The sequence below is a fragment of the Aquarana catesbeiana genome, linkage group LG01 (genome assembly GCF_042186555.1).
Source record: "Aquarana catesbeiana isolate 2022-GZ linkage group LG01, ASM4218655v1, whole genome shotgun sequence".
Classification (NCBI taxonomy): domain Eukaryota; kingdom Metazoa; phylum Chordata; class Amphibia; order Anura; family Ranidae; genus Aquarana; species Aquarana catesbeiana.
In genome coordinates this window covers 853,297,495-853,310,222 of record NC_133324.1, presented here as the reverse complement: position 1 = coordinate 853,310,222, position 12,728 = coordinate 853,297,495, and the positions used below count along the sequence as shown (strand labels likewise).

General features: G+C 42.9%; 1 long non-coding RNA gene across 1 annotated transcript in view; it reads right to left on the bottom strand.

The window, feature by feature from the left end:
- Positions 1 to 12,728, bottom strand: part of LOC141124950 (uncharacterized) — a 620,003-nt gene that overhangs the window by 505,682 nt on the left and 101,593 nt on the right. The window contains exons 2-3 of the long non-coding RNA XR_012241270.1: positions 8,382 to 8,613; positions 7,714 to 7,820 (exon numbers count right to left, since the gene is read on the bottom strand). This is a non-coding gene — a long non-coding RNA (uncharacterized lncRNA). The remainder of the gene's footprint in view (positions 1 to 7,713; positions 7,821 to 8,381; positions 8,614 to 12,728) is intronic.

Sequence of the window (12,728 nt, the reverse complement as noted above, 5' to 3'; positions counted from 1 at the left end):
AAATGGGGTTGTATGGTGAATAGCTATAAGAACCTCTTGTTGTTTAGTAGCTGCCGAGGCTGTATATACCTGTGGATGAGAGGAGTTGAAAAACTTAGAAGTAGATTGTTCAGTAAAATGGGTCTCCTGTAGACAAAGAATGTGAATTTTAGCTGCAGCAAATGAACAGAATGTTTTAGTATGTTTTTGTGGTAAATTAAGACCTTGGACATTTAGGGTCAAAATGTTTAAGGGGGTCATATTGGTAATATAAGGAGTTGCATAATAAAAATTGTAAATCCTGACAGTAGGATCACATACAATTCAGTATAGGCGGTAGGAAAAAGGAAAGGCTGGAAAAAAAGGAAAGGAATTGGCTCTCGTCGAGCAGATATTACTACGATTTGAAAAATAATAAAGAGAGCTAATAGCTCAACAGAACGTTTTACTGGGGGGAGCGACAAGTGGTCCACCAAAGGCCAAAGAGCTACCGTCAGAAGCCCACATAATACTGGGGATCCGATGGTATAAAATTGGAGGCACCAAAACACCACCAAAGGGAACACTGCCAACAATAAAAAGTAATACAGAAATTATACCACTGTCCCATTAAGTTCCATACCCATCAATGTGTTATGAGAAAGCATATGAAGAGGGATGGAAGGGATGGGGTAAGGTGTATACAAGTAACAAAAAAGATCACAGAATACATTCAAAAAATGAATGAATGAAAAAGGCTATGCAAAGAAATATAATGAACAACTCGCTGCTGTCAGTAAAAAAATAAATAAAATTAAAATAAAAATAAATAAATATACCAGCAGAAAAGTAAGGAGTTAAACAATAGAAAAAAATTTGCATCGAGTGAGTTCTAAACTGGCAAAACAAAAAAAAAGGAGAGTTTACCAAACATCTAGTTAGATGGAAGTTAAAGATATAAGAATACCTGGCATGAAGTCAAGTCCTCAGAAGTTGGCGTAGGAGAAGAAAAACAACCATGTTTTGATTGCCCCTGGCGAATTTTATTTCCTTTAGCACCAGCTGATATTTGCAGGGAACTGGGAACCATTCGACTTAATGCATTGCTTTTGTTGAGAGGGCATTCTTGAAGCTGGATGTTTTGTAAAGAAGATTGGAGTTCTTCAGCAGAACGGCAGACAAATTTAAATCCTTGGTAGGTGAAGTGAATTGAAAATGGAAAGCCCCATTGATAGGTGATTTGGTGTCGCTGTAAAACTTTAAGAAGTAAGTGGCTTCAAAGCCCGACACTTAGAGATGGTGAGCTAAAATAGATCAGTAAAAAGTTGATAGGTAGGTCCCTGAAAAATCAGTGAATATTTTGCTCTAGCTTCAGCTAGAAGTTGTTCCTTGGTACAGAAAAAGTGAAATTTGGCGATAATATTGTACGGTGGTCCATCAGCTTTGCGAGGTGTGAGGGCTCTATGAAACCTGTCCATCTCCATTTGTTCAACTGGTATGGAATGCTGTAGTTCTTGAAATAGGGATAGCATAGTGGCTTGCAAATCAGTGACAGATTCGAGGTATTCTACGTATATGGATATTGGAATGCCTGGCCCTGTTTTCGTAATCTTCTAAATGAGATTGAAGGACTACGTTTTCCTCTTTGAGGTTTCCAAATTCAACTGCATAAGTCTGAGTGTTATTTTCAAGTTCATCAACCCACAGTTCAAGATTTGCAGCGCATTGGCCCATTTCTCCGATTTCCCTAGTCAGACTGTCTGTAATATGATCTAAGGCAGGGATTCTCAACTCTTGTCCTCAGGACCCACTAACAGGCCAGATTTTAAGTATTCCCTTGGGAAGATGCAGACTAGAATATTGCAATCACTGAACAGCAAATGATATCACCTGTGATTAATTTCAGTTATCTTGCAAACCTGGCCTGTTAGTGGGTCCTGAGGAAAGGAGTTGAGAACCACTGATCTAAAGTCTGTTTAAGGGCTTTGTGAAGCATTTTTTTCAAATTGCCTCAGTACAGAAGAATGAGCAGGGTCTATAAAAAATGTCATTTGTGAAGTTTGTATCTGAATCTGAGTGATATTGCACCTGATTTGCCACAGACACCTTAGAGCGCTGAGAGGATTTCACTGAGTGTGAGGTAACAGGGTGAGGGAATAAAACTAGTGCCATTCTGACAGAAACCTGAGGCAGCACTGCTTTGTTGTTTTTTGGCTTCATTTTCAATTGAGAACTCCCAAGAACCATTACATTAAGTGGCAGGGGTTATTAGCAGACCGAATAACAATATTTACTGGGTAAAGCTGAGCCAGAACATGGTATAATATGGCAGAAATGTCCCTTCAGGTGCAGAGCTCTAAGCTGGCATGTCTGCTCAGTCAGACTTCGCCCATGAGCCTCTGGTCTACAGCACTTTTTAACCCAGAAGGTTGATGGTCCAATTAAGAACAATCAGATTTCCATGGACTTAAAGTGATTGTACCTTTTTTTTTCTTAAAATAAATAGGATGTTATACACACCTGCTCTGTGCAATGGTTTTGCACAGAGCGGCCTGAACCTCCTCTTCTGGGGTCCCCCACCAGAGCTCTCAGCTCCTCCTCCTCTCATGTGCTCTTATCCTGAGCTGGGCTGTGTGTGTCGATTGACACACACAGTGCAACTCGGCCAAGCCCCCTGCTCCCTCTTTACAGAATTTAAATGACAGCAACAGCAATTTACCTAAATGTAAAAAAAAATCTTTAGTCTTTACAACCATGTTAAAGCTCAAAAGGAAACATTAGAAGAAACAATAGTGCTTTTCTTAAAATTAACTTTTCTTAAAATTGACAATTCTTTATTTAATTGATAATAAAGTCACATATCACGTTGCACCCCCTCCCATCGCTTTTGAGTGGTTCTAGGGCTTACCTGGCAGATTGGGAAGCCCGATAACCGATCTGGAACTGGCAGGGGCTGGCCACAGAGATGAGCAGAGGAAAGATGTCCTCTACTCATCTCTATGGCCTAGGAGGACCAGAGAGACGTTATGAATGCCATAAACAATGCTTTTTTTTTTTAAGCACTTGATTTTTTTTTTTTTTTGTCTAATGCTTTCAATTGTAGAGGAGATATATGGGGTCTTATTGACCCCAGATCACTCCATGAAGAGGATCATGCTTTATTTTTGCCATAAGAGTTGTTTAAAAATAATTAAAGGGATAGTGTAAAAATAAAAAAAAATTAAAATAATAACATTTTTTTAAAGTGCTTCCATCCCCCCGTGCTTGCGTGCAGTGGTGAACACATATGTTGGTCATGAACACAGTGTTTGCAGCACACATGTGAGGTGTCCCCATGCAGTAAGGGCAATATTTCTAGCACCAGACCTCCTCTGTAACTCTAAACTGATAATCTGTAAAAATGTTTAAAGTGTCACCTATGGAGATCTTTAAGTACCGTAGTTTGCTGCCATCCCACGAGCATGTGCAATTTCAAAGCATGACATGTTAGGTATCTATTTACTCTGCATAACATCATCTTTCATATTTTACAAAAAAATAGGTTATATATTGTGTTTTATTTTTAAATTTGTTAAAGTGCATTTTTTCCAAAAAATTGCGTTTGAAAAATGCTGCGCAAATACCGTGTGACATAAACAATTACAATGGCCCCTTTTTATTCTCTAAGGCCTCTGCTAAAAAAAATATAAAATGTTTAGGAAGTTCTAAGTAATTTTCTAATTCCAAAAAAAAAGTTTCAGAATAGGCCTGGTCCTAATTTTGGAGAAATAGCATTTAGGAGTTAGTTTGTGTTAAGATTAGGAATCATGGTGTTAAGAGTTAGTAAATAACAATTACTCTTTCGCATATGAAAAATGAATGTTGAAATATGATGATTGTATATGATACATAAACCCATTAGTGGAAACATTTTTAGAAACTTTTGTATGAAGATGGTAATTTCCTGAAGCCAAAAAAAAAATGTACTATGTCATCGAGGTCAGAAAAATGTGCTGTATCACATCGAAATGTTGGTGAACATAAAAATTTATGTTAAGAGAATGTCACTTCTCCTAATTCCTGTGAAAGCCTTATATGTGCATCAGTCACAGAACTGATGTCTGTAAAAACTGTAACATAAATTCCTTAGTATATGATTGGATTTGTAAGTAGGAGAAATGCAAATTAAATGGCTAAACAGAGCAAGAGCACAAACAAGAGGAAACACTGAATTAATTTGTATAATGTACATCTTTGAACAGTTTGTAAACTATGATAATCCCAATAAGAATGTCTAAAGAAAAAGTCCACCACATCTTGTTGGCTACAGACAGAAGACAAGAGAATGGAATGATTAAATACCTCCTAGCTGGCTGAAAGAAGATATGCTGCTGTTCTCCTGTATATTTGCAAGCCTAGCCTGCTCTGAAAAAGTCATTTGGTAAATATTCAAGTACCTCGCTGCCATTCTTGATGGGAACTAAAAGCCCACAGGTTTTATTTAAGTTGAACATACACAAAGAAGCTTATACCAGGCCATAAAATAATCGCATACATCCCAAGCTTTCTGGAAAGTGCCACAGTTACCGGTATATCCAACTATACCAAGTAGGCAGATGGCAGAGGTGTTTAGCATGGGACGACCACAGTCGTGAGACTGTTGGCATACATGCACTACAGAACATAGCAAGGATAGATGAGGTGTATGTTATGCATCAATTCTGATGTTTTCTCAGGTAAAATTGCACTCATGGTTTTGCACATAAAAAAGTTTGTAAATTAGAGTCCAACTAGAAGAGCTTCTGGAGCTAGCAAAGACACATACTGAAAGGATCTGTACGTTTTAAAAAAAAAAAATTATGAAATGTTTCTAAGAAATAAAACTTTGTGCTGTGCTTGATGTACAAGGGAAGACGTGGGGCTAAATGTACAATATGTTTTTCTCTTGTTACTGCAGCTATATCCAGCACTTATTTCTTTCATACTGCAATGGTGTGGAATTGGCCAAATATTGAGACAAATGGTAAATGTAACTCAAAATTTGCCAAAAAGATGCAGAATAAATTGACAGTGCCAAGAAAGTAGAATGGTAAGAGTTATGCAATAAGCACAAAACAAGACAAAACAGACAACAAAACGAATGCAAGAGCAGGAAGAGCAGGAAGTGCCTGGGAGCTGTTTCCTACTAACAGCACTAGGTGGCAGCACAGTACTGTTCAAGAAACAAGAAACCTGCCATCCGCGCTATGGCCGGATGACGGCCACAGCGCGGACCTGGATTCCCGGGAGGCCATCATATGACGGCCTCCCCTGTGCAGGGCGCGCGCCATGTGCGCTGTGATCACCGAGTCACTGAGACTCGGCTGATCACCGATCCAAGTAAGGGGCCGGTCCCGGCCCCTTACCATGTGATCAGCTGTCAGCCAATGACAGCTGATCACATGATGTAAACAAAAGATCGGTAATCGTTTTTTTTTTCTACTCACGCTGATAGCGTGAGTAGAAAAAAAAGCCAATCACCAGCTCAGATGAGAGGGACAAAGGTCCCGAAGAGGAAGAGGCACATCTGCCTCATCTGTGCTTCTTAACAGTGCCCACAGTGCCCACAGTGCCACCTAATAGTGCCCAAAGTGCCACCTAACAGTACCCACAAGTGCCACCGAACAGTGCCCACAGTGCCCACAAGTGCCAGCTATCAATGCCCACCAGTAGTGCCAATCAGTGCCACCTAGCAGTGCTGCCTATCAGTGTAACAGATCAGTGCCCATTATTGCCACCCATCAGTGCCCATCACTGCCACCCATCAGTCTCTATCACTGCCGCCTATCAGTGCCCATCAGTGCCGCCTCATCAGCGTACATCAATGAAGGAGCAAAATTACCTGTTTTAATTTTTTTATAACAAAATATAAAAAAATATATATATTTTATTTTTAAATTCAGTCTTTTTACATTAACAAAAAATAAAAACCGCAGAGGTGATCAAATACCACCAAAAGAAAGCTCTATTTGTGGGGAAAAAAATGATAAAAATTTCATTTGGGTACAGTGTTGTATGACGCGCAATTGTCATTCAAAGTGTGTCAGTGCTGAAAGCTGAAAATTGGTCTGGATAGGAGGGGGGTTTAAGTGCCCTGTAAGCAAGTGGTTAAAGAGGAACTGCAGTCTGCTCACACTTTGTAATAAAAACATATTTGCCATTCTGAAGCTTCCCTCCAACCACTTTGCATATTATTTTTATTTACTGTGATTCTGTACTTGCCAAATATGCAGCAGAAATCTCCCTCCACTGAGTCTGGCTGCATCCATTTTAACTGTGGGCAGCTGAAGCTGCTGCCTGTTTACTTCCTGGATTTACACAGACACACAGAGGCACACATCCAGCTCTGCAGCTCTCATTGTCCCTCTTATGATTCACCCCCCTCCCTTCCTGGAAAACACTCATGAGAGTGAGAGAAAGAGCCAGGTAAGGTTCATATAAGAAGAGATATATAAGACAGATAACACTGCTTTAAAAATAGAGTTGGTTCACCCTCCATTGCCCAGGCCCTGCAAGAGTCAGGGAATGGACAAAGTCTGATTAGGTAGACAACCCAGTCCCCGCACGTCTGAAGGAAGGGAACCACACCATCCCTGTGGGAACAATCTGTGGACATGGGAATTCCTTTAAGCTAGCATGGAGGCCAGGGTCATGTCCCCTCAAGCTTGTCCAATCCAGAGTTCTGTAAATTGACCAATGGGCTCTAGAAAGCATATTGGTCAAAACCTTGTTCTGGAAAGTGTGAATCCTTCCAATCTCTAATATTAACTAATAAACCATCACATGAGGAGAGAAGAACCCCCCCCCCCCCCCCCCATAGAACTAAACTGCTGAGAGGCAAAAAAAAAAAAAAGGCAAAAGGAAAAAGATAAAAAGAAACAGGGAGGAAGTTGCTAAGAATGAGATCGATGTTTTCATCGTTTGGAAACTTTATCAACCTTATGATTCAAGAGCGCTATTGTGGGGTGCCGAGGAACCGCAACCCTTGTAACTTTCCCCAATAGATGGAAGACCTTGTTCCCAAAAGTTCTGATGCAAGGACAGGACCACCATGTATGGAACATGGAGCCTTCTAGGGTTCACCCTCTAAAACATAAGGGAGAAGAATTTGGTCAAATCGTTGCCAATCTGGCTGGATTTTAACGTTAGCTTCAATTAGGGAGATGTTCATGATACCTTTATATGAACAACTGAAAGAGTAAAACTACTCATTCTGGTCCCATGAAATCTCCATGTCCAACTCCCAGGAATGGGCATAAGAAAGCTTGTCTTCTCTGTAAGCCAGTGAAGAGTAAATAATCAATATGCCTCCCCTTTGCTCCATGATATTGGTGCACCATTGTTCAAAAATTGTGTATTCAAGTGGTTCAGGTTTGTTAAGCCATAAAGTGCTAAGGAAGTGCCTAATTTGGGAGAGTCTGAATTTCTCAGAGGGTGGCATATACAACCAGCAAAATGTATATCCTTGGGGGGGGTATAGGAACCATGGGAATGGAGAAGGCCCAGAGGATTGAAGAAGTCAGGGCATTGTGGGAAGCAGAAATAAATGGGCATGTTCATGCTTCTGAACGAGATGGGTAACAAGATTACAGCAATATCACACCTTATCCAGCTTATATGTCTCAGGTCTCAGTTCACAAAAGTGCATAACATGCTTTTTTTGACCCCTTCCCATCCACAGTCTGCATATAAACATTCCTTAGAGGCATATCCTATAATGAAGATGTGTTTACATACCTCTATTTGACAGCTATGAGCCTGATTGCTAGCTTTTAATTCTGGCCGTCAGTGATAGCTATGTATCTTACTAACAGCTGGAAACCAATCTTCATCCACTTGTCAATCTATAAAAAAAATGCATAGTTTTTGTTAAGCCAGTACACCAAATGGAATCATTATATTTCCTTTAAAAACTTTAAAACTTCTTAGGTGGCCAAATTAGTCAGTTATTTTCAAGTTTGCAGATGCATACTGATGCTGCTAAATTAGGACTAAACTTTTAGGCATATATTACATCTGGACATGGATGGGTTAAGCCTTCTCTTTATTACCTGTCATTTTACAACTATTAGTGCTCTTATAGCACTTTCCGTATTATTTAATATAACTCTTCTGATAAAATCATCATAAAAGTTAGTTCACAAAAAACTATTGGACAGGCTATGAATCGTTAAAATAGCACTAGCTTCAGCATGGAGATAACTGTTAGTTTCAGTATCTATTGAGGAGAACACAAAAGAGAAATTGTTTGGAAAGGTGATACAAAAAAACTTTGAGTTCAAATAATGATTTATGAGAAAACTTTTTAACAGTTAAAGAGGAACTTCAGCCTTTAAAAAATAAATACATAAAAGTCAGCAGCTACAAATACGGTAGTTGCTGACTTTTAATAAACAGACACTTACTAGTCCAGGTATCCAGTGTTGTCTTCGCTTGGGTCAGTTCTTTGCCAATTTTTGGGTCCTCAGCCCCGCCATCTTAACTAAGGGAAGTTTGAATGTTGTTTCACAGGTGACTTCTCACTGCCCCAGCGCAGAATGCTCTGCTCTATCAGATTGGTCAAACATTTTCCTGGGAAATGTGACATGTCCCAGGAGGTTGCGGGCAGGGAGAGGGCTGAACTTCTGCTCTTCTTGCCTAAGTAAGAAAAGCAAAAGTAAGTACCTGTCAGAAGTAGATACCCATTAAAAAAAAAAAAAACACAATAATGGTGATGATGGATGAGCAGAACTTCCATTTTTAAGTGAAATTCTTCTTTAATGTGTATCTAAACCCAGGAACAAGAATGTAATATATTGCAGCTTATCCATCCACAGTTGTATAAAAACAAAAAATTGTGCAGCACTCACCTTCCAATGTGTCTAGTACAGCTTTTCTGAACCTGGGTGCCATGAAGAGTCCTCAGGAGTGCCGCGGCAAAAGGATAAACAACACTTCTTCAAATGAGGCAGACAAAAAAAAAAAAAAAATTCCGGCTCAGGCCTTTTTTCTCTACAGTGTTAGTCTAGTGTCTTTTTTCTAGCACGTAACCTCTTCTGGTACTCAGTGCTATGTGGGATGCCAGCTCATGTCCTGCTGAGTGATGGTGCCATTGGTTGCTAAGGAATATCTCGGGAGCCCACCCAGCATTCTTTCATGGTTATCTTTAGTTGGCTCCACAGCCAGGCCCGGATTTACTCCCTTTGCCGCCCCAAGCACGGGTCTTTCAATGCCGCCCACACACACACACACACACACACACACACACACCACGTCCTTTATCGATGACTTCTACAATAGATCAATTAAAAACATATCTCCACACATGAGAACACTGAAAATAACTGGCTTTAATTGTACAGACTAAAAATACTTCAGGGTAAGCGCGCGAGGGCTAAGGATTTTTCACAGGCAATTTTTCAAGGCAATGGCTGGTGTTAGTGCTTCAATCATCCCCGGCACCATGGTTGTTATGGTATCAGGATGATTGAAACACATTACTTCTATCATTACATTGTAATATAAACTGAAATAGTTCAACTCACCATAATGCAGAATCATTGGGAGTCCTGAGCGTGTCACTTGCCACCATCTCTTGTCACTTGCCACAATGCCTGCCACCAGATGGGGATGTCACTTGCCACTTTGCCTGCCACCAGATGGGGATGTCACTTGCCACCATGCCTGCCACCAGATGGGGATGTCACTTGCCACCATGCCTGCCACCAGATGGGGATGTCACTTGCCACCATGCCTGCCACCAGATGGGGATGTCACTTGCCACGCTGCCTGCCACCAGATGGGGATGTCACTTGCCACGCTGCCTGCCACCAGATGGGGATGTCACTTGCCACCATGCCTGCCACCAGATGGGGATGTCACCTTCCACGCTGCCTGCCACCAGATGGGGATGTCACCTTCCACGCTGCCTGCCACCAGATGGAGATGTCACTTGCTACGCTGCCTGCCACCAGATGGGGATGTCACTTGCCACCCGATGGGGATGTCACTTGCCACCAGATGAGGATGTCACTTACCATGCTGCCTGCCACCAGATGGGGATGTCACTTGCCACGCTGCCTGCCACCAGATGGGGATGTCACTTGCCACCAGATGGGGATGTCCCTTGCCACCATGCCTGCCACCAGATGGGGATGTCACTTGCCACCAGATGGGGATGTCACTTGCCACCAGATGGGGATGTCACTTGCCACCAGATGGGGATGTCCCTTGCCAATGTTGCCATGCTGCCTGCCATCAGAAGGAGGAGGGCGGAACAGCGGTGCGGGCAATGAGAGATGTCATCTCTCTCCCCGCTGCCGCACCGCTGACACTACTAGCTACTCTCTATTTTTTTTTAAATGGCGCCGGGCGGCGCAATCATGCTACTGCGCATGCGCCGCCCAGCCGAGCGCTTACGAGCTTTCCCGAGCCCGGCCGGCTTCGGAACGGCGCATGCGCAGTTGCGTGGTCGGCTCGCGGCCATCTTTTCTATGGGCACTGGTGCCCATAACAGACTTTAATGGGCAGCACGAAAGAGGGGGCGGCCGCAAAGTCGCTGCAGGAGCGGCGCCGCCCCTACACCACTGGCGCCCCGAGGCCTGGCCTCGGTGGCCTTGTGGCTAATCCGGCCCTGTCCACAGCTGAAAGGGAGATACAGGTAGGTGGGGGTTGTCTCTGGCGCTCTCCTAGGCATTCATGTGGAATTCTCCTCTCCGACAGCCAGAGGTGGTAGGCGGGACTGGGGGTGTGGCCACCACTTCCATGCTGTGCAAGTGCCTGCTATGGCTGATTGATTCAGCACCTGAAGATGAAGGAGCAGAGAGAGCAACTATGCAAGTCTCCTTTCATCTCCAATGGAGCGGTAAGTGGCAGAGGGAGAGAGGCCCCTGCTCACTGACTGAAACTACATACTGTTCACTGACACTAAATACCACTCACTGACTGATGCTACATACCACTCACTGACTGACGCTACATGCCACTCAAACAGACACTACATACCACGCTCACTCATTGTACTGTATCTATGGAGGAGAAGTGTTGCAACCTAGAACAGGAAGTATAGCATCATTGTCACTCGCTGTCATGACATTATTAACATCACTGTCAACTCACTACCGGAAGTCAGTGGCTCCCTGAATGTCATAACATAATTTATCCATCTTAGTGATTTAAGCATTTCATTTTATGAATTTGAAGAATAAATGTGGGTACGAAATCAACAAGCATTTCAGGTGCTTGTACTTGTATTGTTATCATGTCCCTACCATTCAATACACATTTCCCCCTCCCCTCTCTCTAATACACATGTGTCACACACAAGGCCCACAGGCCAAATCCGGCCCGCCAGGCCATTTCATGTGACCCTTGCACTTTTCCTGCATCTGCTGCACCCCCCTTGTCTCCACACCCACCTTGCAGTCAACAGCAGAGAGGGGGACAGAACTCCTCCACCAGATCCTGCACTTCTCCATGCAGCCGCAGTACCCCCTCATCTCCACCTCCCCTGGTCTCAGCATTAAACGTTTTTGGCAGCTGACTTCAGCACATCTCTGGTCCTCTTCTAGACCCTGAACTTTCTGCTTCCCACCTCTGCCCCCAACATTTTCCTGGCAGCAACACAAGGTAATGGGGGTGAATCTGATATAAGGAATGGTGGGGGATTCTTTACTTCTGATGGTGGGGGGGGTCTTGACATCTGATGTGAGGGGAAGTGGAGGTGTTTGACTGGTCCTTTGAGGGCAACCATAATGCTGATGTGGCCCATGATTAAATTGAGTTTGACACCCCTGCTCTAATATACAGTATCTCACAAAAGTGAATACACCCCTCACATTTTTGTAAATATTTTATTATATCTTTTCATGTGACAACCTGAAGAAATTATACTTTGCTACAATGTAAAGTATTGAATGCACAGCTTGTATAACAGTGTAAATTTGCTGTCCCCTCAAAATAACTCAACACACAGACATTAATGACTAAACCACTGGCAACAAAAGTGAGTACACCCCTAAGTGAAAATCCAAATTTAGCCCAAAGTGTCAATATTTTGTGTGGCCCCCATTATTTTCCAGCACTGCCTTAACCCTCTTGGGCATGGAGTTTGCCACAGCTCTACAGGTTGCCACTGAAGTCCTCTTCCACTCCTCCATTACGATATCACAGAGCTGGTGGATGTTAGAGATCTAGTGCTCCTCCACCTTCTGTTTGAGGATGCCCCACAGACGCTCAATAGGGTTTAGGTCTGGAGACATGCTTGGCCAGTCCATCACCTTTACCCTCAGCTTCTTTAGCAAGGCAGTGGTCATCTTGGAGGTGTGTTTGGGGTTGTTATCATGTTGGAATACTACCCTGTGGCCCAGTCTCTGGATGGAGGAGATCATGCTCGGCTTCAGTATGTCACAATACATGTTGGAATTCATGGTTCCCTCAATGAACTGTAGCTCCCCAGTGCCGGCAGCACTCATGCAGCCCCAGACCATGACACTCCCACCACCAATCTTGATGGTAGGCAACCAAATAAGTTTATCTTGGTCTCATCAGACTACAGGACATGGTTCCAGTAACCCATGTCCTTGGTCTGCTTGTCTTCAGAAAACTGTTTGCGGGCTTTCTTGTGTATCATCTTTAGAAGAGGCTTCCTTCTGGGACAACAGCCATGCAAACCAGTTTGATGCAGTGTGCGGTCTGAGCACTGACCCCCAACCCTTCAACCTCTGCAGCAATGCTGGAAGCACTCATATGTCTATTTCTGAAAGACAACCTCT